Source organism: Phacochoerus africanus, chromosome 11, assembly GCF_016906955.1.
Source record: "Phacochoerus africanus isolate WHEZ1 chromosome 11, ROS_Pafr_v1, whole genome shotgun sequence".
NCBI lineage: Eukaryota > Metazoa > Chordata > Mammalia > Artiodactyla > Suidae > Phacochoerus > Phacochoerus africanus.
This window is the reverse complement of record NC_062554.1, coordinates 41,644,834-41,672,819: the sequence shown is the minus strand read 5'-3', so window position 1 is coordinate 41,672,819 and position 27,986 is coordinate 41,644,834. Positions and strand designations below refer to the sequence as shown.

The following is a 27,986-nucleotide window of genomic DNA, read 5'->3' as shown; positions in this document are numbered from 1 at the left end:
CTGAAAGGTACCATTTTAACCTGGAAGAGACACTGACTCATGATGGGAAATTTGACTTCTGCCCCCTCAACAGGAGGAATAATACTAAGCCAGTCACAGAGGAGTTAGAAAGCTACACTGTTTTCCATATCTGACTTTCAGTTTATCAATTGTGACCCCGCTATGGGTTCTTCATAAGAGTATCTATCATGTGTTTAGCACTCAAGGTGCTGTGCTTTAAAAAAAGGCTTTATAGAAATTCCCATCTTGGCTCAGTGGTTAACAAATCCAACTAGGAACCATGAGGTTGCGAATTCAATCCCTGGCCTTGCTCAGTGGGTTAAGGATCTGGCGTTGCTGTGAGCTGCGCTGTACGTTGCAGACGTGGCTCAGATCCCGTGTTGCTGTGGCTCTGGTGTAGGCTGGCGTTACAGCTCTGATTAGACCCCTAGCCTGGAAACCTCCATGTGCCAAAGGAGCGGCCCAAGAAATGGCAAAAAGACCAAAAAAAAAAAAAAAAAGGCTTTATATTCATGTCTCATTCCATACAATAATCTCAAGAAGCAGGTGCTATCATTGTTTTTGAACTACGGAGAAGCAAGCTGCAATTTAGAAAGGTTAAGTAAATGTGACCAAGATTAGACAGCAAATAAGTGACACTGAAGATCTGAATCCAATGGCAGAACCCTCTCGATACAACCTGTGTACCACTATGGCACTCACTCTTCAGATGTTTAAAGAACGTTAAATGACTAACCCAATCAGCAGAACTGGGCTTTGAATCAAGGCAGTGTGGCTCAAGACACACCAGTTTCTACTTCTTGAATGATTTTTCAAGTATTTTAACAAACCTACTTAAAACGTAAATCTTCCTCTTGCTTTTATAACTATTAGAAAACATGGGGAATACACAGATTACAGTAGTGGGAAATGAAAGAAAAAAATGAAAAAATTTAACAGAACATAAAGTTCAGCAAGGTTTTATGAATAGAAACTCTGAAAGAAAAGATGAACTAGAGGGAGGAGTGAAATTACTGGTAGCTGGACACTGGGAACAGGGAGAGGAACCTAACTTGTAATCTAATGATGCAGAATTACAACTAACGACCAGATTTGGGAATGGGTTTGGAGCCCAAGAAAGAACGCTGAAAAAGCCTTGTGAAGTACACATGCTCAGATATCGTAAGATAACCGCACCTACCACTGGAGAGAAACTTCTTAAGAAGTAACACAGTGGAGTTCCCTGGTGACCAAGTGGTTAAGGGCTCAGTGTTGTCACTGCTGAGGTTCAGGTCACTGTTGTGGCTTGGGTTCAATCCCTGGCCCAGGAACATCTGCATGCTGTGGGTGTGGCCAAAAAAAAAAAAGAGGGAGAGAAAGAAGTGACACACTTGTAGAGGAGTGTTGGACAACCCAAGCTTTAGTAGTGCTCAGATACAAAACACAATGTTGGAAGGCCTGGGAAGGCCAACACGACAATACTCGGTGTGCATTGTGGGGAAGGGGCTTGTGCAAGATCTTTGTAGTTGTAGATTTATTAGCTAAGAATCTTGCACCTGCTTTCATAACAGAGGTGAATAACTAAAGGAACATAATTTTCTGCTATGTAGAAAGGACAGAGAGGAGCAGAAAGGTTGTAAATATTCAAAATACAGTTACAACTAATGGAAAATGCTCAAAAATCCCAAATAATCAGGACACGTGGACTCTTATTTTCGAGATTTCCTGGGAGTTACTGAGATCCTTTCATGAGTACTTAGGTAATACCTACACTTCAGAGACAGCACTAGCTGCTTAATTCAATTGGTTAAATCACAGTTTTGACAAGGCCAGCATCTTGAGTGTCCCTGGTCAGTTACCTGCCTTGTTCCAGAGCTAAGGGCTGCTTTCCTCACTTCAGAGTCAATGGTGAAAAGTCTGTCCAGTCCTGAATTTCATATTTGGATTCACAGTGGGCTGTGGGCTACTTGAGAACAGGAGATATTTTTTCATCTCTGTATCCCCTGAGCCTTGCAGACCAACAGTGCCGGTACAGGAGAAATGGGTGTAGAAGGAGCAGGCAGGCAACCGCCACTTGCTAATGAGCACAAACTGAGATTCTTCAGTGTGTCTTTCAGCTGAAACCTGTGCGTGGATGTTCTTACAGTATCCGTGCTACCTTCCTCCACGTGCCGAGGTAGAAGAAATATTCAGCTGATGCTTCTGATACCTGCCAGCATACAAGAAGTCTGTAACAAAAACAGCAGGGCTGAAAATTGTTTATAAGGAGTATTTGTTTTACCAAAGAGTGAAACAGTGGCGGGGTGGGGGTGGGGGATTTGCAATAAGGTCTCAGCTCCCAGTGATTTGCCCTTGGAAGGGGGACAGATTTCAGAAATTTGCAAACAGACTAAATTAACTGTCATCAATGATCACTTGAAGGGAAAAGTGATTTACACTTCATGGGAGATTATACAAGTGGATTGACTACTTCCCAAAAGTACATTTCTCCTATCTTAATTTTAAAATTCAAGCATCATTTTTTAAAAATTTCTTCAAGTGGGATCTTCCCAGGCTCTTGGTCTTATTTGGGTTCAGCCACCTTTCTTATGAGTTATTTTTAATATTTCACTTCTCCTGTCATAAGAAATATTAAAAATACCCTTTATCTTCACATGTTCTAATAACAAGTTCTGTTATTGCAGTTTTTAATTCATCTGAGCTAGGCTTCTGCCCTTTTTAGGCAGAAAAAGTTTGCTTTAAAGTTGCTTATCTTATGTGTTTATTTTGTATTGAACCATAGCTGATTTATAATGCTGTGTTAATTTCTGCTGCACAGCAGCATGGCTCAGTTACACGTATATATACATTCTTTGTTTTATATTCTTTTCCATTATGTTTTACCATAGGGCACTGAATATAGGATTCTGGGCTATAAAGTAGGACCACGATAATCTTTTTATTTTTAGGGCCTCACCTGTGGCATACAGAAGTACCCAGGCTAGGGGTCAAATAGGAGCTGCAGCTACCAGCCTACACCACAGCCACAGCAACACCAGATCCCAGCCGAGTCTGCAACCTGCACCACAGCTTGAGGCAAAGGCCAGATCCTTAACCCACAGAGTGAAGCCAGGGATTGAACCTGCATCCTCATGGGTTATTAGTCGGATTCTTAACCTGCTGAGCCACAATAGGAACTCCCACATGACAATCTTACCACGTATTTTAAAAACCTAACCAAAATCTGGGATGAATCCTTTTCTATGCTGGGCTTACTCTGAAATTTGTTAAGCAATGAGATGGAAACCTCAGGACACAAATCAAAGGTCTCTGCTGTTTCCCAAGGCAGCACTAAGCAATATTAAATGTGCTTACAAGCAATATTAAATTTAATTATAAAATTAAATATTAAATTTCCTCACAGTTTTCAGTCTTCTGCCACAGTGTGATGGATGCTTCCACCTCTCCCTCAGTAAGCTGGGAATTCACTTGGTATCAAGGGTTAGACACCCAAGTTCTCTGCACAATACAGGGCGAAGGTTCTGACTCTTTCTGCTCATCTCCTGGGACAGAAATAAATGGCCTTTGGTGAATCCAGTCATAACTCCAGAATTTTGTTTGAGGCAAGTTCAGTGGCACAGTCCCTTGCTGATCTCTAATTAAACATTAAAACAGCAAGCAAGCAAGCATAATTTCTAGAGAAAGATTTCTCAAAGGAATGAGCAAATATTGTATATTCTCTTCTCTTGTAATAAATATCATTTATTTTCCTGAAACAAAGCATTCTGTTATTAACTGACTTAAAATTAACAAGCCACAATTTGATGACTCCTTTCCATTTTTTTGTTATGGTAAGTATAAGGGAATAGGGTAGTGGGCTTCAAGCCCATAAAAGACGTTTAATAAATATATCCGAAAATATCAGAGTAAATACTTTACCCACCAGGTCACTGGATTCATTAGTACTCTTTCGGTTATTAATGACAACGGTCCACCTCCATCCGTTGTGAGAAAGAATATTATCACTTAACTAGGATAAGGGATTCAAAATGACAGCTGGCAGAATTAATATAGTTAAAATACCCAAAGCAATCTACAGATTTAATGCAATCTCTACCAAAATGCCCATGACATTTTTCACAGGACTAGAACAAATACTCCTAAAATTTACATTGAACCACAGAAGATCCCCAACTGCCAAAGCAATCCTGAGGAAAAAGAACAAAGCTGGCGGTATAACCCCTCCAGACTTCAGACTATACTACAAAGCTACAGTAATTAAAACATGTTATTGAAAAAAAACAGACGTATAGATCAATGGAACAGAATAGACAGCCCAGAAATAAACTCACACACCTACAGTAAATTAAACTTTCACAAAGAAAGCAAGAAAATACAATGGAGGAAAGACAGTCTCTTCAGCCAGTGGTGTTGGGAAAGCTGGCCAGCCATACGTAAATCAGTGAAATCAGAACACTCCCTAACACCATACACAAAAATAAATTCAAAATAACCTAAAGATTTAAATATAAGCATATTAAATATGACAGTATCAAACTCCTAGAAGAGAACCTAGGGTTTTTTTGTTTTTTATTTTTTTGTTTTTGTGTTTTTGCCTTTTCTTGAGCCGCTCCTGCAGCATATGGAGGTTTCCAGGCTAGGGGGTCTAATCAGAGCCACAGCCACTGGCCTACATCAGAGCCACAGTAACACGGGATCCAAGCCGTGTCTGAGACCTACACCACAGCTCACGGCAACGCCGGATCCTTAACCCACTGAGCAAGGCCAGGGATCGAACCTGCAACCTCATGGTTCCTAGTCAGGTTCATTAACCACTGCACCATGACAGGAACTCCAAGAGAACCTAGTGTTATTCTCTGACATAAGACGTACCAGTGTTGGGAACTATGTCTGGTCACTTGTGATGGAGCATGATAATGTGAGAAAAAAGAACGTATACATGTATGTGTGACTGGGTCACCTTGCTGTGCAGAAAATTGACAGAACACTGTAAATCAGCTATAATGGAAAAAATAAAAATCACTATATAAAAAAAAAGTACCAGGAGTTCCCGTCGTGGTGCAGTGGTTAACGAATCCGACTAGGAACCATGAGGTTGCGGGTTCGGTCCCTGCCCTTGCTCAGTGGCTTAAGGATCCGGCGTTGCCGTGAGCTGTGGTGTAGGTTGCAGACTCAGCTCGGATCCCACGTTGCTGTGGTTCTGGCGTAGGCCTGTGTCTACAGCTCCGATTAGACCCCTAGTCTGGAAACTTCCACATGCCACGGGAGCGGCCCAAGAAATAGCAAAAAGACAAAAAGACAAAAAAAAAAAAGTACCAGTGTTTACTTAGGTCAGTCTCCCAAGGCAAGAGAAATCAAAGCAAAAATAAACAAATAGGCCCTGATTGAACTTTAAAGCTTTTGTACAGCAGTGGAAACAAGAAACAAAACAAAAAGACAACCTGCAGAATGGGAGAAAATATTTTCCAATGATGCAACTGACAAGGGCTTAATTTCCAAAATATACAAACAACTCATATAACTCAATAACAAAAACAAACAACCCAATCAAAAAACACACAGAAGACCGAAATAGACATTTCTCCAAAGAAGACATACAGACAGCCAAAGGTACATGAAAAGATGCTCAACATCACCATTAGAGAAATGCAAAGTAACACTATAATGAGGTATCATCTTACACTGGTCAGAATGGACATCACCAAAAAGTCTACAAATAATGAATAAGAGAAAGGTGTGGAGAAAAGGGAACCCTCCTACACTGTTGGCAGGAATGTAAATTGGTATAGACATTCTAGAGAAAAGTATGGAGGTTCCCTGAATTTTTTTTTTTTTTTTTTGTCTTTTCCAGGGCCGCGCCTGTGGCATGTGGAGGTTCCCAGGCTAGGGGTAAATGGAGCTGTTGCTGCCGGCTTACACCACAGCCATAGCAAAGCCAGATCCAAGCCATGTTTGCAACCTACACCACAGCTCACGGCAACACTAGATCCTTAACCCACTGAGCAAGGCCAGGGATTGAACCTGCAACCTCATGGTTCCTAGTTGGGTTCATTAATCACTGCACCATGAAAGGAACTCCCTCCTTGAAATTTTTTAAATAGAGTTACCATATGATCCAGCAATTCCACTCCTGGACATATATCCAGAAAAGACAAAAGTTCCAATTTGAAAAGATACGTACACCCCAATGTTCAAAAAACCACTATTTACAAAAGCCAAGACATGAAAGTCTCCATCAAAAGACAAATGGATAAAGATGTGGTACACACACACAATGGAATACTACTCAGCCATAAAAAGGAATGAAATAATAACCATTTGGAGTAACACGGATAGACCTAGAGGTTATCATACTAAGTGAAGTAAGTCAAACAGAAAGAGACAAATATTATATGGTATCACTTACCTGTGCAATCTAATAAATAGAACAAATGAATTTATCTACAAAACAGAAACAAACTCACAGACATAGAAAACGAATTTATGGTTACCAAAGGGGAAAGGGGAGACGGATAGATTGGGAGTATGGAATTAACAGAAGCAAACTACCATACATGAAACAGATGAACAATGATTTACTGTATAGAACAAGATATTAATATCTTGTAATAAACTATAATGAAAAGAATAAAGAATATAGATATATATATACATATGTATAACCGAATCATTTTGCTCTTTACCTGAAACTGACACAATATTATAAATCAACTATACTTCAATTAAAAAGAAAAAAAGTGGGACCCACCATTCACACACCAGAGGGTCATGGAGCTCATCTCTCTCCAGCTCTCAAATTGGCTTCTGGTTATAGTCCGCCTTCTTTCTTCAGAGAAGCCCCTCACCATGCAGCAAGGAAAGCGACTGCCCACTCATCCAGATTCACTTCCTTCTAGCCCAGTGACCACAACAGGTAAAAAAGATTTTCCTCTTCTAACATCCAGGTACCTATTCCAGGAAGGAATGTATATGGGTCATGTGCCCACCCCGAAACCAAGCACTTGGCCCAAGGGATGCCTATCCATGTGTGTACAAGCCATGTGGTGCGGAGGCAGGTACCAGGCCTGACAGCTCACCTGGTGCTACGAGGGCAGACTAGTTCCCCAACAATGACAGATGTAGCAGATATATGGCTACTACAGTCAAATGTTTCAAAATGACAAATACTATTCTTTTCTTAAAAAACTAAAAAACAAAACTGGAATCCCAGTTGTGGCTCAGCAGTAACATACCCAACTAGCATCCACAAGAATGTGGGTTCAATCCCTGGCCTCGGTCAGTGTGTTAAGGATCCAGTGTTGCTTTGAGCTATGGTGTAGGTCGAAGACTCGGCTCAAGATCTGGCATTGCCATGGCTGTGGTTTTGGCCAGCAGCTGTAGCTCTGATTCATCCCAGCCTGGGAACTTCCATATGCCATATGTGTGGCCCTAAAAAAAAAGCAACAAAACAAAAAACAAAACTATTGTTTATTTATCATCAGAAATAATGTGTGTGTGTGTTTCTACTGTCATGGAAGTGGACTGCTAAAGAAACATGTACTTCTGATAAGGGGCTGATATCTCAAATATTTGGAGCTCATACAACTCAATAGCAAAAACAAACATCTAGTTAATAAATGGGCAGAGGATCTGAACAGACATTTACCTAAAGAAGATTTATAGACGGCCAACAGTTGCTGAACATCACTAATCATCAGGAAACCGCAAATTAAAACCACCATAAGATATCACCTCACACTTGTTAGAATAGCTCTTATCAGAAAGAAAAGAAATGGAGTTCCTGTTGTGGCACAGCAGAAATGAATCCAACTAGTATCTGTGAGGATATGGGTTTGATTCCTGGCCTCGCTCAGTGGGTTGAACCCGGCATTGCTGTGAGCTGTGGTGTAGGTCACAGACATGGCTCACATCCCACGTTGCCATGGCTGTGGATTAGGCCAGCAGCTGTAGCTCTGATATCAACCCCTAGCCTGGAACTTCCATATGCGGGGGGGAAAAAAAAAAAAGACAAGAAATAACAAGCATTAATTAGCAAGGATGTGGAAAAAAGGGAACCCTCCAGCACTGCCGGAAGAATGTTAACTGGTGCAACTATTATGGAAAACAATATGGAGGTTCCTCAAAAAATTAAAAATGTAATTACCACATGATCCAGCAATTCCACTTCTGGATATTATCCAAAGGAAAATGAACAAACACTAATCCGAGGGGATATACTCACCCTTATGTTCACTGCAGCATTACAGACAACAGCCAAGATCTGGAAATAATCTAAGGGTCCACTAACAGATACGGTACATGTACACAATGGAATACTACTCTGTTATAAAGAAGAATGAAATCTTGCCATTTGTGACAACATGGATGGACCTTAGGGCATTATGCTAAGTGAAATAAGTAAGACAGAGAAAGACAAATACTGTATGATCTCATCTGTATAATCCAAAAAACAAAAACAAAAAAACCCAAGCTCAATTATAGATACAGAGAACAGACTGGTAGTCACCAGAAGGAGAGATAAGAAGAAGGGTTTGGGCAAAATGGTAAAGGTGATCAAAAGGTACAAATTTTCAGTTATAAAATAAATAAGTTGGAGTTTTCTGGTGGCTCAGCAGGTTAAGGATCCAGCACTGTCACTACTGTGGCTGGGGTTGCTGCTATGGGGCAGGTTCAATCCCTGACCTAGGAACTTCTGCATGCCACAGGCATGGCCAAAAAATAAATAAGTCAGGGGAATGTAATGTACCTTATGGTGACATTAATAGACTATACTGCATATCTGAGAGTTAAAAAAAGAAGATCCTAAGACAGATCTTTAACTAGACTTCATTGTAGTGATCATTTTACAACATATACGAATATCAAATCATTGTGTTGCAAATATGAAACTGATTTAATGCTATATGTTAAATACACCTCAATTTAAATTTAATTTACAAAAGAAGGAAGAAATGCCACCTCCCTGGTACCAGTGAAGACATCAGAGAGGGGGCCCAGCACTCCAGGTGATTCTGATCCATCCTAAAGTTTGAGAACCACTGGCCTAGCTGCCTTTCCCATCTGAGTAAAAAGATTTATTTTTAGTCATAGGCAGTTACGAATAATAAGAGCAGGGATTGCAAAATGTTTCCACAAAAGGCTAAAGAGTTAACACTTTAGGTTTTGTGGGCCATGAGGCAAAATCAAGGTTATCCAGATTTTTATGCAATCCTTTAAAATACAACCACTTAAAAAGGTAAAATCATTCCTGGCTGGTGGGTGGGCTGTACAGAAGCAAGTAGTGGGTTTGGTCAAGAGTTTTGGGTCAGGTAGATTTGTAAAAATATATACATATTTTAAAGAAAAAGACACAGGGAACTGTATCCAGTCTCTTGGGACAGAGCATGATGGAAGATAATAAAGGGAATATGCATATATATATATATATATATGTATGACTGGGTCACTTTGCTGTACAGCAGAAATTGGCACAACACTGTAAATCAACCACGCTTTAATAAAAATAAAGAGATTAAAAGAGGAAAAGAAACATGTACTTCTAGATGAAGTATAAACATTAACATTCAGTGGAAAAGATAAGGACTTTATCACCCTGAAGCATTTCTCAGGGAAAGATAAATACATCACCACGAAACTGACCAGACAGCAGCAAACAATGCAGTCATGGTCATCACCCTTGGCCAGCACTTCAGACTCTTTCCTAGCAATGTTTTCATTCACAGGGTCAAAAAGCCATTGAATGTCTGCTCCTGAGAACTCCAGACACTAAAATGAAATGAAAACCATCAGTGATACGCATATGGAAGTGGAGAGACGTGACTTTGAGGCTATCTTAATTGACTCACCCTGAAGGATATGTTTTAAGATCTTGAAGCAGGAAATAGATGAGTCCCAGGCTGAGCAACTGGAATCTATCCCCTGTAGATAGATCCTTCAAGATAAAGAATTACGGCAGGAGCAAGGAGGAGCGGCATCCTGCTCGGATGACGTATTTCTTATTCTTTAGGTCAAGAAGACCTCCAGATCTACTCATTCACAGAAAGGCTCCTCAGGGGTCAAAGAAAGGAGGGGGCACCAGACCACACTGCATCCTGTCAACTTCCCACAAACCTTCTGCTAGAATCCATCCTGGCCAAAAGATGTGCACACACACAGGGGAGGGCCCTGACTCAGGCTAAATGCAGGCTCAAAGCCAGTCGCCAGATGAAGCAAGATGATTGGCCATTAGAAGCCTGGAAGGGGAGTTACCATCATGGCTCAGTGGTTAACAAATCCAACTAAGAACCATGAGGCTGCGGGTTCGATCCCTGGCCTTGCTCAGTGGGTTATGGATCTGGCATTGCCGTGAGCTGTGGTGTAGGTTGCAGACATGGCTCGGATCCCGCGTTGCTGTGGCTCTGGTGTAGGCCAGCGTCTATGGCTCCGATTAGACCTCAGCCTGGGAACCTCCGTGTGCCATGGGTGTGGCCCAGGAAATAGCAAAAAGACAAAAAAAAAAAAAGGAAAGAAAAGGCAAAAGAAGCCTGGAAGGACTGCCCCATACACAAGTGATTTAAACCACCTTTGAAGCATGTGCTGTTTTCTTCTCTTGCTCTTTCTGTCTCTCTCTGCTCCCCACTGCCACCCCCAGAGCCTGCCTCTGCTTTCAGCACACTTATCTTCTCTCTTAATAAACACTTTATTGGCCTCACCACTCTCAGTCTCTTTTGCCGAATTCTTTCTCCAAAGGGACAAACACTGGGGACCTACATCAAGGGGTTAGGGTTCAGTGTTCTCACCCCACAGCCACCTGAGAACAATCACAATGTGAGTGTGATTGATGCCTGGAATAAAAACATTGCAGGTGGCACTAAGAATATCCACCTTCCAAATTGTGTGACTGGAAATCAAACTGAAATGTTTTTAACTTGCTTTTTGCTAAATTACAAATTTAGAAAATTGCCAAAGGCCACTCTCCATAGATAGCCACATGGATGCCACACACCCAGTGTCCCTCCCATCACTCCAGCCATTGCCTTGCTGGATCCTCCTTTACCTTCCAAAAATATACCCTGAATTAGTCACACTTCGTTCTAGACCTCCTTCTCATCTATAGCCTTTCTTTGGGTGACCTCATCCATTCCATTCAATTCCCATCTATCAGTCTCCCTAGTGCAGACCTGTCCAGAGCTCCTGAGCGTCAGACAGCTGCATCCAGCTGCCCCCTACACAACTCCTTGTGGCTGTCTCTGTGTCCAAAAACTGAACTCATTTCTACCCATCAACCCCAATATGCTCTTCCTCCAACATTCAGTATCTCAGGAAGCGATACCACCATCCGGCCCATTACTCAGATTTGAACTCTGGGTGTCATCTTAATACCTCCCTCTCCTACAGCATCTCCTTCCACATTGAAACAATCACAAAACCCAAGCCTACCTGCTAAAGATCTCAAAACTGTCCACTTTTCTAAATGCCCGCTAATCCAAGCTAGCATCCTTCTTTCCTTAACTACTGCAGTAGCTGCCGAACTATCTGACAACCATTCTTCTCTCTTTCCTCTGCCAATCCATTCAGATCCAATTATAGCTATCTCTGCCCTTAAAAATCTTCAAAGGCGATAAATTCCAAAGTCTCAAAGGGATGTGTTGGGACTAACTGCCCCAGAATCCTATAGAGGAGCTTGTTGAAACACTGGCTCTTGAGTTACAGCAGACCCAAAGAATCAATATCTCTAGGGACAAGCCCAAAACACTGAATTCTGAATCCCAAATCCTCACTAAAGTTTATAGGCTCTCTTTTATCTGACCTCCTGCACTCTGGGCTGAGGTGGGCACTTTATTCACTATCCCAAAGCACCCTATACTTCTCCTGGAGCTGCACTCAGGGCACAAGTTCCTATGGGTTAAACTGATTCCCTGCCAGAGAGTAAGCTCCAGGAACCGCACCATGCCTGCCATGTTTACTGTTTATTCCTAGTGCCCAAGACGGCGAGACACATCTGCTGTTTAATATCCACTGCCATGCAGAATCAAAGGGAATTTAATGGAAAGGACTTTCTCCTTAGCATGGTTAGTTAAACATGCCTGAAAACATCTTCATTTGTTGATACAGTGCACACAGACCGAGAAAAGGGCTCCGATAACAATGACTGGAGTAATTAATTAGTGGCCTGGAGGAGAAAGTTTAATCTTCAAAATCAAAGTAATTATTTGGAGGTGGATAACAAGCTCTTCTCCTGTCTCCAATGAGATCAAATGAACAGAAATAAGCTTTGGACTGCATTCAAAGAGTTTCTGATCACAAGCACTGTAAGGGCACATAGGGAAAGACACCTCCCCCTCCATTTTCCCCTTAGAAAACTTGTGATTATGAATTCTGCCTCTGTCCTTTTGAGAGGTATGTAAATCTTTTTAGAAGCTAAATAAGCTTCTGGCCAGTTTTACAACTGAATGTCTTTCTCAAGGACCTAGAAGCCACCTCTTTTCTTTTTCTTTTTTTAATTGTTATTTCCCCAATACAATTTTTTTTTCTGCTGTCCAGCATGGTGACCCAGTTACACGTACATGTATTCTTTTCTTTTCTTTTTCTTGGCCTCACCCTTGGCATGAGGAAGTCCCCAGGCCAGGAATCGAACCCAAGCCACTTACTTTTTTCTTAAATGCAGAAAGTCTTCTTTAATGTCTACATTTGCTGCTCCTATTTCTCTCCTTCCGTTTTCTCTTGAAGCCATTCCAATCAGTCTTTTGTCCACACCCCTCCACCAAAATTGGTCTGACCCGATTGATCTATGGCAGCAACAACTTCAAGTCCTTAAGCGCTGGGGCATCAGGGAACTCCAGGAGCCACCTCTTTCAAATGTAAACATCAAGGCAGAGAGTGACCCAGGCCTCCCAGGCTCCATGAGAGTTGAACTTAGCCTCTGGCCCCAAATTCTACCTACCTGTCACAGAGATGTGAGAAGCTTCGCTATTGTTCCAGATGAAGATGATTCACACAGATGGTCACACCAAGCGAATGTCAGTGTGATGAACTATTTATGACAAATGGTGCTGTCTCACCCTCTTACCACCAGAGGCCTGGTTATCGTTTACCTTGAGAACACGGATGTAGAAGATTATAGCTGCCTGGCTAGGTGAGAGGGTGAGAGTTCCTTTTGCCTTCACATTCTCTTTAGCAGATGGCTTGGGATGAGCATCTCATTCCACTTAAACCCTTATCTGATGATAAAACTGTTTTGTCTTCTACCTTTGTGAAGCAGCTTTCTAGGGTGGCTGGAGAGTATATTTTGAATTCTAATTCCTCAACAGTACTGATCACCAGCAAGACTGGCCAAGTGAAAGGTGGCAAACTGGTGTGTGCAAAGCTGCTCACCAGCAGAGAGCCAGCTGAAGCTGAAGCGGCTTGTGCATTTCATCAGATCCTGTGCAGCCAAGGGCCCTGCACTGCTGAGTGGGGAGGAGAGACCCTGCCCTGCCATTGACATGACACTGTAAGTCAACTATACTCTAATAAAAGTAAAAAATAAAGCCTATCTTTTCTGGAGTTCCCTGATGGCTTAGCAGGTTAGGAACCCGGCTTTGTCACTGTTATGGCTCTGGTTACAGCTGTGGTGAGGGTTCAATCCCTGGCCCAGGAAGTTCCACGTGCCTCAGGTGTGGCAAAAAGAGAACAGTTTTTTCCACTTGTAGGTTACTTGCCCACTGTCTCTACTGACTTCTCCCTCCTGGTCTCAGCCTTTTTTTTTTTTTTTTTTTAAACTCTGGCACATTTTAGACTAGAAAGCAGAGCACACTCAGACCCAGCCCCACAGAAGGACAGAGAAGCAGCCTGAGGGATTTGGTGAAGGCGGGGATTTACAAACATCACTGAGGAAGTGGTTGCAAAGAAAAAGATGAGATGTCCCAGAGGGAGTGACATCCGGCAAGACTTCACATTAAATGAACTCTGGAAAATATTTCACAACACTAAAGAGGAAAGGGTAAAATGCTGGAAGCTGATCCAACAAAAGCAAGCACTCTTCAAACTAATCTTGGTGTTGCAGCTGAACAAAACACTTTTTCGATCTTTAATATTTCTAATGTTTTAAATCACGTGTGCTATAAATTTGAGTTTCACTTATTTTTTTCACCTCCCAACACATTAATAACCAACCTACTTAAAATGTTGAATGTTTTGACAACAAATTTTACAGGTCACTGAACATCGTAATTTTTCCCACTGATTTTCAAGATCGCTTTAAATGGTTTTAGTGTGTGTGGTCTTGCACTATTATGCAAAGCAAGGACCAACTATATTTCTTATTCCTCATTAAAAAGTTAATACAAGTATGGAGTTCCAGTTGTGGCTCAGCGGAAACGAATCCGACTAGGACCATGAGGTTGCAGGTTCCATCCCCGGCCTCGCCCAGCGGGTTGGGGATCCAGTGTTGCCGTGAGCTGTGGTGTAGGTCGCAGACAAGGTTCGGATCTGGCATTGCTGTGGCTCTGGTGTAGGCCGGCAGCTACAGCTATTAGACCCCCAGCCTGGGAACCTGCATATGCACAGGTGCGGCCCTAAAAAAAAAAGACAAAAAAAAAAAGTTAATACAAGTACCGAAAACAGCATCTGTCACACACTTAGGGCTCAATAAGTGTCTCGTGCTATTCCAAAGGCATTACATACTGCTAATCTTTTTTAGTGCATAAAGTTTTCTTTAATGTCCATATTTGCTACTCTATTTCTCTCCTTCCATTCTCTCTTGAAACCATTCCAATCAGGCTTTTGTCCACACCCCTCCACCAAAATTGCTCTCCTCAAAGTCACCAATCACTGCTGAATGGCTAAATCCAACAGTAGCTATAAATCTGACGTAATATACTTGACAGTAGCATTTAATTCAATTGATTACAAACTACTTTGGCTTCTAAAGACCACGCTCTCCTGGTTCCTTCCTACTCTGAAGGCAGACCCTTTTCAATTTCCCTTGCTAGTATTCGCCCTCCCTCTCTCCTTCTCCCTCTCTCTCTCTCTCTCTCTCTCTCACATACACACACACACCCCTTATCAAAGCCATCAGAATATTCTGTCAACCTGTTACCTTTTAGTCATTAGAATTACCCCTATTTTACAGATGAAGAAACTGAGCCACAGAAAAGTTACATACTCGTCCAAAGTCACACAACTAATTAGTTGCAGAACTGAGAACTGACTAATACCCAGGTAGGCTAGCCTTAAGACTTTTAAAATTGGAAATTTCGACATCAAGGGTCCCCGCGCATCCCGCCCCCCCCACCAAAAAAAACTGAGGTCTAATTTCAAGAGTGCGTTTGATAAAGACAAAAATAATCATCTTTCTAAGAGTTTCTTCCAACTAGACAATTCAGAAAGTAAATTTAACATAAAACATAGCTTTGTAAACCAAAATAAACCTTTGTAAACCAAAACACAGCTTTAACAGTCTGTAATGGAATTTCCCTGTTTTATAATCTTTGTGTTTGTATATACTTTTAAAAAATTAGAATCATATTTGCTTTTTTAATTTTTTAACTCAAATGTGTCATGCTTTACCCATTATAACAGTGTCCTCAATAAAATTAAACTTCAATTTTTTTGGAAACCCTAAGGACTGGGAGTAAGAAAATTTGCCATTTTAAAACTAAGAACTTTTTCTAATTCTCCAGAAATAGAGGATTACTTCACTTTTAACACACTGATTGTTTTGAAAAAAACACTCTTTGGTTTTGCAAAGATGAGGGCAAGAGCCTATTCTGAAAAAGGAAATACCGAGAAAATGAAAAGCTAATTAATTGCTCAGTAAAGAGTCAAGAAAACTGGATAGATTTGATCGAATCAAATCCAATTTAATCACTGTCCCAAGACTGACTTAAGGAAAGCAGTACTTTGGGAGACCTTCAGAAAAATATGGACACCCTTCATCATTTCATAATATTTCTTGTCTCAGAGAAGGAAATGAAATTATCAGATTAGGATTACTGCCTATTGTTCTCTGGGCACAGCAATGCCTGCATGCCTTTTCCCCAAAAGATGTTGTACACTTAAAGATAAGAAAAACAGCACCTCAAAATTGCTTGCCCAACACCTCTTTGAAGGAGCTTCCAGTGTGGTTCAGCAGGTTAAGAACCCAACACAGCATCTGTGAGGTTGCAGGTTTGATCCCTGGCCTTGCTCAGTCAGTTAAGGATCCAGCATTGTAGCAAGCTGCAGCATAGCTCACAGATGCAGCCTGGATCCTGCATTGCTGTGTAGGCCCCAGCTGCAGCTCCAATTCGAGCCCTAGCCTGGGAACTTCCATATGCCATGGGTGTGGCTGTAAAAAAAAAAAAAAAAAAAAAAGAAACCAAAAAATCTCTTTGAAGACTGGAAATTTATTAGAAAATAAGTTTAAAACAACAACAACAACACTTGCCCCTCATTTCCTAAACAAGGAGAGTCAATTATGACAGGATGACACTATGGACCCATTATGTCTGCCACAGAACTACAAAAAAAAAAAAAACCCTTACTTGTTCCATCTGAAACAGTGGCCTGCCCTTAGAGATTTGCTGTTAGCAAATTCCTCCATATCTGGCCCAACACGATTTAAGAAGTGCAGGATAGGACAGAGTGTATAGCACTTCTAGAGTTTGGGGAGGATCATGTGTTTGGTTTTGCTTTTAACATCATCCAGTCCCTAGCAAGTATACAACTTTCTTCCACGTCACCCTGCCCTAGTGATTTAGCCAAATAAACTGATCATCACATAAACTGTTTATTCTGGCTGACATGAACTAGGTCAAGTTGTTTAGGGGAGATAAAAGAAGGCTCCCAGTCAACCAGTGGGAACTGGACATGAGCGGCAGCTGCTGTGGTACCCTGACTGAAAGGGTTTCGTTGACCACAACAGAATAGGAGGAGGACAGGAGATTTCATACTACATATAAAAATGAACTTAAAACAGATCATAAAATTTACAGATCTAGAACTCTAAAACTTCTAGAGGAAAACATAGAATAAGACCTTTCTGCCTTTCTCTAAGCAAAGATTTCTCTTTTTAAATGGAAGTACAGTTCAATTGCAGATATACAGATGATAAATAAGCACAGGAAAAGGTATTCAACACCATTAGTCATTTACATAAGAGAATATGAGATACCACTATTGTTATGTCCGAATGTTTATGTCCCCTCAATATTCAGGTGTTGAAATCCTAACCCCCAGGTGATGGTATTAGAAGGTAGGGCCCTTGGGGGGTGCTTAGGTCATGACGGTGGAGCCCCCATGAATGGGAAAAGTGCTCTTTTAAAAGAGATCCCAAAGAACTGCCTTGCCTCTTCTACCACATGAAATTACAGTGGAAATACAGCCATCTATGAACCCGATAACAAGTCCTCACTGGAACCCAACCTTGCAGAAGACTTGATCTTAGACTCTCCAGGCTCCACAATTGTGAGAAGTTTCTTTTGTTTATAGGCTACCAGGTCTATAGTATTTTATCATAGCAGCCCAAACATATTAGGATAACCATACATCTACTAGAATGTCAAAATGATAAAGACTCACCATAACAAATACCGGAGAGGATGTGGAACAACTGGTACCCTCTGACATAGCTCGTGGGAATGGAAAATGGGACAATACCTTTGAAAAACAGTTTGGCAGTTTCTTGAACTATTAAATATACACTTAACCACATGAACCAAATTCCTAGGTATTCACCCAAGAAAAACAAAAGCATCTGTCCATACAAAGACTTGTTCAGGAATGTTTATAGTATCTTTATTTGTAATAGCCCAAAACTGCAAACAACCAAATGTCCATCAAAAGGTGAATGGGATAAACACATCGAAGCATAGCCATACAATGGAACACCATCTATCAATAAAAAGGGATGAACTGCTGATATATGCAACAGCATGGGTGAGCCACAAAATTAACATCCCAAGCAAAAGAAAAGATACCCCACAAAGATATATATGGTATGAGCTCATTGACACAAAACTGCAGAAGATGCAAACTAATCTACAGTGACAGAAGGCAGATCAAAGGTTGATTAGGATTGGAGGAAGGACCAGCAAGGGAGTGGAAGGAAGAATTACACATTATAAAGGAAGGAGAAAGCTTGGAGTGATAGACATGTTCATTATCTTTTTTGCGGCAACACCACAGACACAGCAACGCAGGATCCGAGCTGCGTCTGACCAAACCACAGCTCTTGGAAACGCCAGATCCATAACCCACCGAGCAAGGCCAGGGATCGAACCTGTGTCCTCATGGATGCTGGTCAGATTCATTAACTGCGGAGCCATGATGGGAACTCTGATATGTTCATTATATTGACCGAAGTAAAGATTTCACAGGTATAGACATATATCAAATTTATGAAATTATATATATATATTATTACATTTAAATTTGTACAATTTATTGTATATCAACTTTACTTCAATAAGGCTGTTTACAAAAAAACCTACTATTATATTTCAATTACTTCCTACATGTCCAACAATCGCTTTATATATTTCAGGGTTATATTATTTAGTGTCCAAAGTTTCACAACAAAAATATTTCCACTGGGAATTATACCATTCCTTAAAGAAAAAAAAAATCCTCCTTATAAAAATCTTACCTTGAATTTTACTTAGGCTATTATTAATGTAATAGCTCCTCTCTGTAATGCTTACATTTGTCTCCCTTTGGCCTGGCCTCCCCTTTAGATAGATGACATTGGGCAAGCCCCTTATCTGTCTCAAGGGTGGCCGTGATGGTTAATTGAGGTAATATTTGTTAAATTATTTAAAACAGAGTTTCTCAACCTTGGCATTACCTACATTTCAGGCCTGATAATTCTCTGCCGTGAGGGTGGTCCTGTGCATTTTAGCATGTTTGGTAGAATCCTCGGTCTCCACAAACCAGATGTTAGCAGCAGCTTCTTCCCAGTTGTGACAACCAAAAATATCCCGGGAGGTTTCCAAATGTCCCAAGGGGGGGGCAAAATCACCCCAACTGAGAACCACTAATATAAAACAATGCCTGGAATACAATAAAGGCTGTGTAAGTATTTGTTAAATGATTGTACTGTGGCTTTGGCTGTGGCCTTTCTTCTTCTTAAGGCCACAGCTACCATGCCATGGAAAAGCCCAGCCGTATCAGAAAGAAGCCCCATTGCTCACATACTGCTTCTTGATGTGGCCATATTTCTCCTGGGGCCCTTTGTATTAACTGCTTTAGACGCTGTTGATTCATATCACGGAAGTTTTACCTTTTGTCCCAACGCCATCCCCTCACCTCTAGCTCTCACCCCTCGAAATAAGGGCTATCAGTGGGGAATCTCCCATAATCTCCCTTGTCATTTCATGTGATTCTACTGATTTAAAAAGCAATATTATAGGCCAGTTCTAATGATTTCTTTCAACATAGTTCCTCCTATATTATAGTTAGTAAATAGTCTCTAGTATTGAGGCATATAGATGGTTTTCTTCCCTATTTCCAGAGCTCTTTTGGATTTGTTCTATTTCAGGGTCATCTTAAGTCAGTTTTGTGAATGTGAGGAAGCCTGTGCCAAAGCTTATAAATTTCCTAGACCTCTAGCATACATAGATCTTTGAGAAAAAAAAAAAAAACTCTTATTTTTCAAAAGGAAAGACTTAGCTTTTCTGTCAAAAATGTGGAACAGGCTGAGTTTCAGTAGAAAAACAATGTGCTTAGGAAGTTCTTGGTAAGAATTAAACATGTCAAAAAAAAAAAAAATCCTGCAGTTTTCTTTTACCACCACAATATAAAAATACTAGCAGTTTATTACTAAGTTACATTTCTGAAGCTCTGACCTTTGCCAAATGTCAATGTGATTCTTCCACTACAGATAGAAGAGACATTTTCCCTTGGATTGTTTAATAAGGTGTGCGCAGTGTTTTTACCAAGTCACTTGGGATAAAATTTTGTTAAGAAGTCAGAAGGTCATATTTTCTTGACATGCCTGAATGTGAGGTCACTGTTGCATCGTAAGGAAGGTTATATTTCAGAATGATCTAATATCAGGAAGCTGTCTGAATAGATGTGATATTCACTGACTTACAGAATTGGAGAGGATTGGCACTCACATTCTTCAACCTGCAACTTGATTCTGCAATCTGGGCTGCATTACCTCTGCCAAATGATCTTCTCCCTGCAATAAAAGAAGAATAAACTGCTCTAAATAAGAAAAATGTGGGAAGATCTGTTCCTAAAGAAGGGGAAGAAAAGAAGAAAAGTAAAAAGAATAAGTTGCAAATAAAAAGCAAATACCAAATGGGGGGGGAGGATGATTGCAGAAAGAGATATCACCCTAAATAAATAAAAAGGTTTTAAAAATGAATTAAAAGGAGTTCCCGTCATGGCTCAGTGGTTAACGAATCCAACTAGGAACCATAAGGTTGCGGGTTCGATCCCTGGCCTTGCTCAGTAGGTTGGGAACCCAGCATTGCTTTGAGCTGTGGTGTAGGTCGCAGACGCAGCTTGGACCCCGAATTGCTGTGGCTCTGGTGTAGGCCAGCAGCTACAGCTCCGATTGGACCCCTGGCCTGGGAACCTCCATATGCCGCGGGTGCAGCCCTAGAAAAGACAAAAAGACAAGAAAAATAAATAAATAAAAATGAATTAAAAAAATGTTGCTTCTGCTTCCACAAATATAAAATTAGTAAAGGAAATGATCAATTCACCTAGAATGACAAATGCACAATGTACAGATAAAACCATTAAACTTTACTTATAAAGAATAAAATATAAGTGAAAGATATATATACATATACATGTGGGGGTGTAGGTGTATTGGTGTATTTCAAATTGCCAAAAATTATTTTTGAAAACTATTATCCGATACTTACCACAGGACAAGGAATGGGCATTCCCATACATTGCCAGGGGTAATCTAAAATGACACTAAACAATACATTAAACACACACACACACATACAAAAGAAAAGAAAAACACAAAAAATCAGTCTATTCTATAATATCACTATGGTTACAGTACTAAGAAACCTCATATTAACAAAAATAGAGATATTAAAATCAAGGCTATAATGGGGAAAAAGGGGAAAGAGAGTTTCAGAATTGCAATACCGCAACTGTTTTCACCACATGAAATTTCATAAAGGTATTTTTATTCACCTAAGTACAATTTGTTATTTCATACTACAAATAAATGTATTCAGTAAGTGTCAAAAAACAACTTCATAGAGACTGTTTTGTATAATGCAGCATTATTATGAGAGAGAGAGAATGAACAATCCTATGTGCCCAGACATTGAAATAAAACCTACTAAATAATATTTGTTTTAAAGAGAATATTAGGAAGAAATTTTTAAAAGACTTTAAGCTATGGAGTTCCTGTCGTGGCGCAGTGGTTAAGGAATCCGACTAGGAACGATGAACTTATGGGTTCAATCCCTGACCTTGCCCAGTGGGTTAAGGATCCGGCGTTGCAGTGAGCTGTGGTGTAGGTCGCAGACTCGCCTCGGATCCCAAGTTGCTGTGGCTGTGGCTGTGGCTGTGGCCGTTGGCTGCAGCTCCAATTCGACCCCTAACCTGGGAAGCTCCATATGCCACGGGAGCGGCCCAAGAAATTGCAAAAAAAAAGACAAAAAAAAGACTTTAAGCTAGATAAAAGCACTACATGAAAAAACTGTGAGATGAAGCTACAACTGTATTTAGAAGGAAAGATCTTGATATTAATAATAAAGCAACAATAAATAATACATGTACTTTCTCTATGCCATGAATTTGTTAAAGTTTTCATATTGAATTTCTAACTGTATTTCTGTTGTAAAATACATACTTGTGAAAATAAAACCTATATACTTTTCAAAGAATATTCTTTTTTTTTTTTTTTTCTTTTTAGGGACGCACCCACAGCACTTGGAGTTTCCCACGCTAGGGGTCGAATCGGAGCTGTAGCTGCTGGCCTACACCACAGCTCATGGCAACGCCTGATCCTTAACCCATTGAGAGAGGCCAGGGATCGAACCTGTGTCCTCATGAATGCTGCTCAGATTCGTTTCCGCTGAGCCTTGATGGGAACTCTGAGAATATTCATTTTTTAAAAAAGCAAACACCTTGGCCAAAAACACATCTTGCATAAAGAAAACACAGCCAAAACCTTCGGAGCTTCCTGTGTGCTTCCCCCCTAATCACATCCTCTCCCACCCCTGGGAAAGGATCCGGCTGGGCTGTCTCTCAATTCTGACATTACATTGCTTAATTTTGGCTCTTCCTTTAACTTTACTTAAATGGAATCATATTTCATGGATTATTCTGTAGCCTGGTAACTTTGCTCATCGTTATCTTCTAGTTCACCCATGTTGCTGCATGCAGTTATAGATCTTGTTTTCCCTGCTGTGTCATCCAACATACTGCAATTATACTTTCTACTCATGATAAATACGTGGATCATTTACATTGCAGGGCTGCTATGGACATGCTTATGCTTGTATTCTGGTGCATATGTGCAAGATTCTCTCTCGGTTAAATATCTAGAAGTAGAATCACTGAAGTTTAGGATTTGCACATATTTAAACTTACTAAGTAAAGCCAAATTAGTCTCCAAAGTAGCTGAACCAACCTACCAGTACTGCTTGAGAGTTCCTATTGCATCATATTTTTTCCGGTTTTATTTAAAATGCATTTTTAATTAACGCTGGTTTATAACATCATATCCTTCACATGAACATTGTATTTCCACTGTATTCCTCCTACAGCTGCACCACATTTTTTTTTCTTTTTCAGCCACACCTAGAGCATATGGAAGTTCCAGGCCAGGAATCAAACCCGAGACACAGCTGTGACCTACACCACAGCTGTGGCAATGCTAGATCCTTAACCCACTGCACTAGGCTGGGGATCGAACCTGTACCTCCACAGCAACCCAAGCTGCTGCAGTTGGATGCTTAACCTGCTGTGCACAGCGGGAACTCCTGCACCACATTTTTAATCCCTGGTATTCTCAGACTTTATAATACTGGCAATCTCATAGGAATGTTTATTATAATTTAAATTTGAATTTTCTAATAACAAAGTTGCTAATAACAAATATATTTATTAACATTCAGACTTCCTCTTTGTCCAGTAACTTTCCTCATATTTTTCCCATTTTTCTACTAGATTCTTTCATTTTTGGTTATTTGATAAGACTTCTTTCTATATACTATCAGTTCTTGTCAATTATGATTTGTAATTATCTTCCCCCAGTGTGTGACTTGTATCTTTACTATTTTTATGGTAGATTTTGAGAAGAGAAATTATTTGAACAGTTTTTTCTTTTACTATATGTTTATGCACACAAATATGTATGACTGTAATTTATTTTATTTTGCTTTTGGCATGCATGTGCAAGGGTAGTCTGGCTTGGGAAATTCTTCCCTACATGAAAAATACACAGATGCCTTTCTGGAATTTATTTGTATATGATGTAAAGTAGGGGTGCTATTCCATTTACTAAAATATGGGCACTCAATTGTCCCATTAATATCTATTGAAGAAAGAAACTATCCTTTTCCACCAATTTGAAAACCATCTTGTTATATATCAAGGGTCTTTTAATGTGTGGTTCTGCTTCTGGATTCTCTGCTCTGCTCCACTAGTCTATTTATCGATCCCTGCAACAAGACCATACCCACCTAAATCCGGTACATTTAGCAGTCATTATATCTAAGAAGGCTCTCTTCCCTACCTTATCACCCTTCTTTAAGAGCTGGCCAGTAATTGGGTCTTTGAACCTTAATACAAATTTGAGAATAATTTTACCAAAGGTCTACACAATAATAGGGCTGGGACTTTTACTAGGATTATACTGACTCCATAAATAAAAGTGGAGAAATTAACATTCACATTATACTGAGCCTCTCTTGTATCTTTCTCCATTTAAGTATCCCTTAATTTCTTTCAATATAGTTATTTCATTTTCTCCATTAGAGTCTTGCAAAGCTTTTGTTAAATGTATTCCTGTATGTTTCATATTTTTCTATGCTGTTGTAAATAGCATGTTTCTAAATTTTCATTTTCTAACTGATGTTTGCTGCAATATAAAAATGCAACTTGGGTTTTCTATATTGGTTTTGCTAAATTTTTTTTTGTCTTTTCTAGGGCTGAACCCACGGCATATGGAGGTTCCCAGGCCAGGGATCTAATCAGAGCTGTAGCCACCCGCCTACACCGGAGCCACAGCAACACGGGATATGAGCCGCATCTGCAACCTACACCACAGCTCACGGCAACACCGGATCCTTAACCCACTGAGTGAGGCCAGGTTCGAACCCACAACCTCATGATTCCTAGTCGGATTCGTTAACCACTGAGCCACGACGGGAACTCAATTCTTATTATTTCTAAAAATGGTTTGTATATTCTTTTGGGTCATCCATATAGACTTTCAAGTCATCTATCTAACGTTTTTATTTTTCACTGACTTAAAAGTGTTGGCTAGCATGAATATGATGATCAACAGAATTGGTGGTGAGCATCCTTGACAAGATCTCATTCTCAGTGAGAATTCTTTGAATATTAAGAATGATAAATAAAAAAAAGAAAAACTATGAAAAATGTCCAATTCATTTTTCATGGGAGTATTTAATCTTGAAAAAAATCTTGATCAGTACAATATGAAAAGGAAAATTACAGGCCAATTTCACTAACAAACATAGAAGTAAACTTCCTAATATCAGCTAATAGAATCAAACTGAGAGTTTGAAAAAAATAACCCTAATAATATCTTATTAAGTATTTTAAGAGTTTATTCTTAAAATGCAAAGATGATTTAATATCAGAAGACCTATAAATGTATTTCATCATAGCAATGAAGTAAAGAAAATACATTATTTCAAAAAACATAGGAAAGACATTTAATAAAGTTCGACATCCAATTATAATTCATTCTAACAAAAGAGAAAACAAGGATAGAATGGAACTTATTTAAGTTAGTGAAGGCTATGTATTAATGTCCTATAGCAAACATCATACTTAATGGAAAAAATTTTCATGCATTTCTTTTCAGATCAAAAACAAGATAAAAATGCCAACACCACAGATACTGTTCAACACAGTATAGGATATTCTGGTCAATGTAATTACACAAGAAAAAGAAATAATAGGCAAAAACAATTTAAAGATTGTTATTACATGAATTTGACTTTATAATCCACATAGAAAACCAGGATCATAACCATCCAATTAAAAGACTTTGTAAGAGGGGAGTTCCCGTCGTGGTGCAGTGGTTAACGAATCTGACTAGGAACCATGAGGTTGCGGGTTCGGTCCCTGCCCTTGCTCAGTGGGTTAACGATCCAGCGTTGCCGTGAGCTGTGGTATAGGTTGCAGACGCGGCTCAGATCCCGCGTTGCTGTGGCTCTGGCGTAGGCCGGTGGCTACAGCTCCGATTCGACCCCTAGCCTGGGAACCTCCATATGCCGCGGGAGCGGCCCAAGAAATAGCAACAACAACAACAACAAAAAGACAAAAAAAGACTAAATAAATAAATAAATAAATGACTTTGTAAGAAATTAAGACATGGTACAAAACCACAGTTTATTAAAAAAAAAAGAAAGAAAAAGAAAAACAATGGCATAGGATCAAAGACCAATGGAATAAAACTAAACTAAAAGCCCAGAAATAAACTCATCTGTATATAAAAGCCTGGTGTGTGACTGAGGCAGTATTATACACAAGTCAATGGAAAAGGATAGATCATTTAGAGTGATGGAAAATTAGTACACTCTATGGAAAAAATAAAGTTAGATCCTTACCTCACACAGTCTCCAGATGTGGACTCCAGATGTATTAGAAACCAAAACATAAAAAGCAAAATTAAAACATAAAGCTAATTAAAGGTTATATAGGAGAATGTCTTCATGATCTTGACGGAGAAAACGATTTCTTACACAATATTCTCAAAGAACAAACCTTAAGGAGGAAAAGTGACAGACGTTATAAAAATAAAATCAAAGGTCCCTGTTTAAAGAAAGTCACCACACACAATGTCAGCAGATGGATAACGCATTGGGTGTAAATAATTGAAATAAAAATCATGAAGACAAAAAAATCCCACAGAAAAATGGACAAAGGCTATGAATAAGCAACTTACAAAAGAAGAAAACCAAACTGCAACACGTGTGAGACATGCTCAAACCCGGTCATAGTCAGAGGAATGCAAATTAAATAAGGAAATACTATTTTATACACATAAAAATGGCAAAATTATAAATTCACGTAACTCCAATTACTGACAAAATCTAGGAAATGGTAATTTTGTATTTCTGGTCACAAAACTGTTGCAGCCATTATGGAAAAAATGTTGCCAGTGCTTAGAGAAATTAAGTGCAGGAATATCCAATGACCCAGAAATCCTACTTCTGGCTGTAGACTGCAGAGAAACTCTTGCCAAGGCCCAGAAGAACAAATATATCAAGAGATTCATGGTAAATATTGGTGGTGGTACCAAAAAGTAAAGTGAGGAATGTGCATGTAAGGAAATATTTTTAAGAGATTTAGTAAGCTAAATATCCACTGAGTGATATGCATAGCGTCATAAACAGAGTATGGCATAAAAAAGGGATTTAAAATGAGAATTCGATCATAATACCACTTATATCAAGTAAAACACATATATATACAATATGATGTACATGAGAATAAAAATGGCAGAATGGAGGAACATACATGCAATAGAACAGCAATGAGGGGGCAGAAATGGAGTAGAAATGAGGACGCTACTACATAAAATAAACGGGTGCTGGCAGGGACCAATAATAATGTTCAGTGTGAATTAACTGAGGGGTAGAATTCAGTAAGTGGAATGGGTGGAATTTAATTCATTTCAGTAAATGTGGGAACCAAAAAACAAAGTAAAAAAAAATGTATAAAATCTGAGAAAAAAACAAAACTCCTAAGCCTTTAAATACATAAATTCATGAACTTCGTAAAATTCTTTATTACTACTGGTCTTGAACTAGCAGTTTTGGTAGCAATTCACTACCACTAAAAGTAAACAAAGAGCAATAAAAAATTACATTTTATTTAAAAAACCTAAGTGGACAGCCATTCAAATAAAGAGCGATCCTGTGAGTTACTTAGCAGCTACTTTCCTATCAGAGTCTATGTTATATTCCAAAACACTATCACTTTATAACAAACAGAGGTCCCTGTGATAAGATCATTTCACACTATAATCCCTAATTGATTCATCATGTTATAGCCATTTTGCTTTATGAAAATATATACATCATGAGCAACCCCAGAACTCCAGCCTTCTGGGGTCACCTTTTTCTTTATGATCTAATGAAAAGAAATCAAGCTTCTTGTTTTAGGAGAGGAAATTCACATCCCTCCTGAATGCCTGAGGATGCCCACAAGGGGCTCCTATGTTTTGGTTGTTGCCACTTGTTGCCTTTCACTGGTGACTGCCGTTCTACAGCTGCTCTCTGAAAACCACTGCTCACTTTTCTCAATTCTGCTTTGCCAACTAATGTTGACGCTAGGCAGTAGGAATTTAATAAATTTCACTCAAAGTTACAAATTATAACCCAGAAATAAGCAACCTAAAATTATAGATTAGTCATCACAGCTCCTCAGCCAAAGGAACTCTTTTTTTTTTTTGCCTTATATTCTCCTGGAATATCTACTCAGCTCTGAGTCCTTTCTTCCACCTTTGACTCTTTACCAAACCCAAGATGATTAGCAGGGAAAAAAAAATTATTTGACTTCAAAATGACTCTCTGGACTTCCCCTCTTCCTCCTCGTATGTGGGCTGCTCTTAGCAAGTGGCATCAAAGAATTCTGAGTGTGGAAAGGGAAATAGTAAAAAATCAAATGTGTCTCACCCGCCCACTAGATACAACTGCAAATTACATATGAGAAATACAGAATGGAGAAACATACACACTTGCTGGATGATATTAGGAAATCACTGTTAAAATTTTTAGGAATAGGAGTTCCCTCTGTGGCACCATGGGTTAAGGATACAGTGTTGCTGCAGCTGTGGCGTAGGTCACAGATTCAGCTCAGATTTGATCCCTGGCCTGGGA

The 27,986-nt window shown here is 39.7% G+C and overlaps 1 long non-coding RNA gene across 4 annotated transcripts; it reads right to left on the bottom strand.

Annotated features, from left to right (window-relative positions):
* Nucleotides 1-490: 490 nt before the first annotated feature.
* On the bottom strand, nt 491-27,986 carry LOC125111111 (uncharacterized). Of its 4 annotated transcripts, none has more exons than XR_007130830.1 (7): nt 25,710-27,986; nt 20,799-20,853; nt 20,012-20,101; nt 18,768-18,969; nt 6,728-6,927; nt 3,381-3,521; nt 491-2,207 (listed from the first exon to the last, which is right to left on the bottom strand). It is a non-coding gene; the product is annotated as an uncharacterized LOC125111111 (long non-coding RNA). The 4 variants fall into 4 exon arrangements; XR_007130832.1 differs by having other exon boundaries at nt 20,037-20,101; XR_007130829.1 differs by having other exon boundaries at nt 18,768-20,101.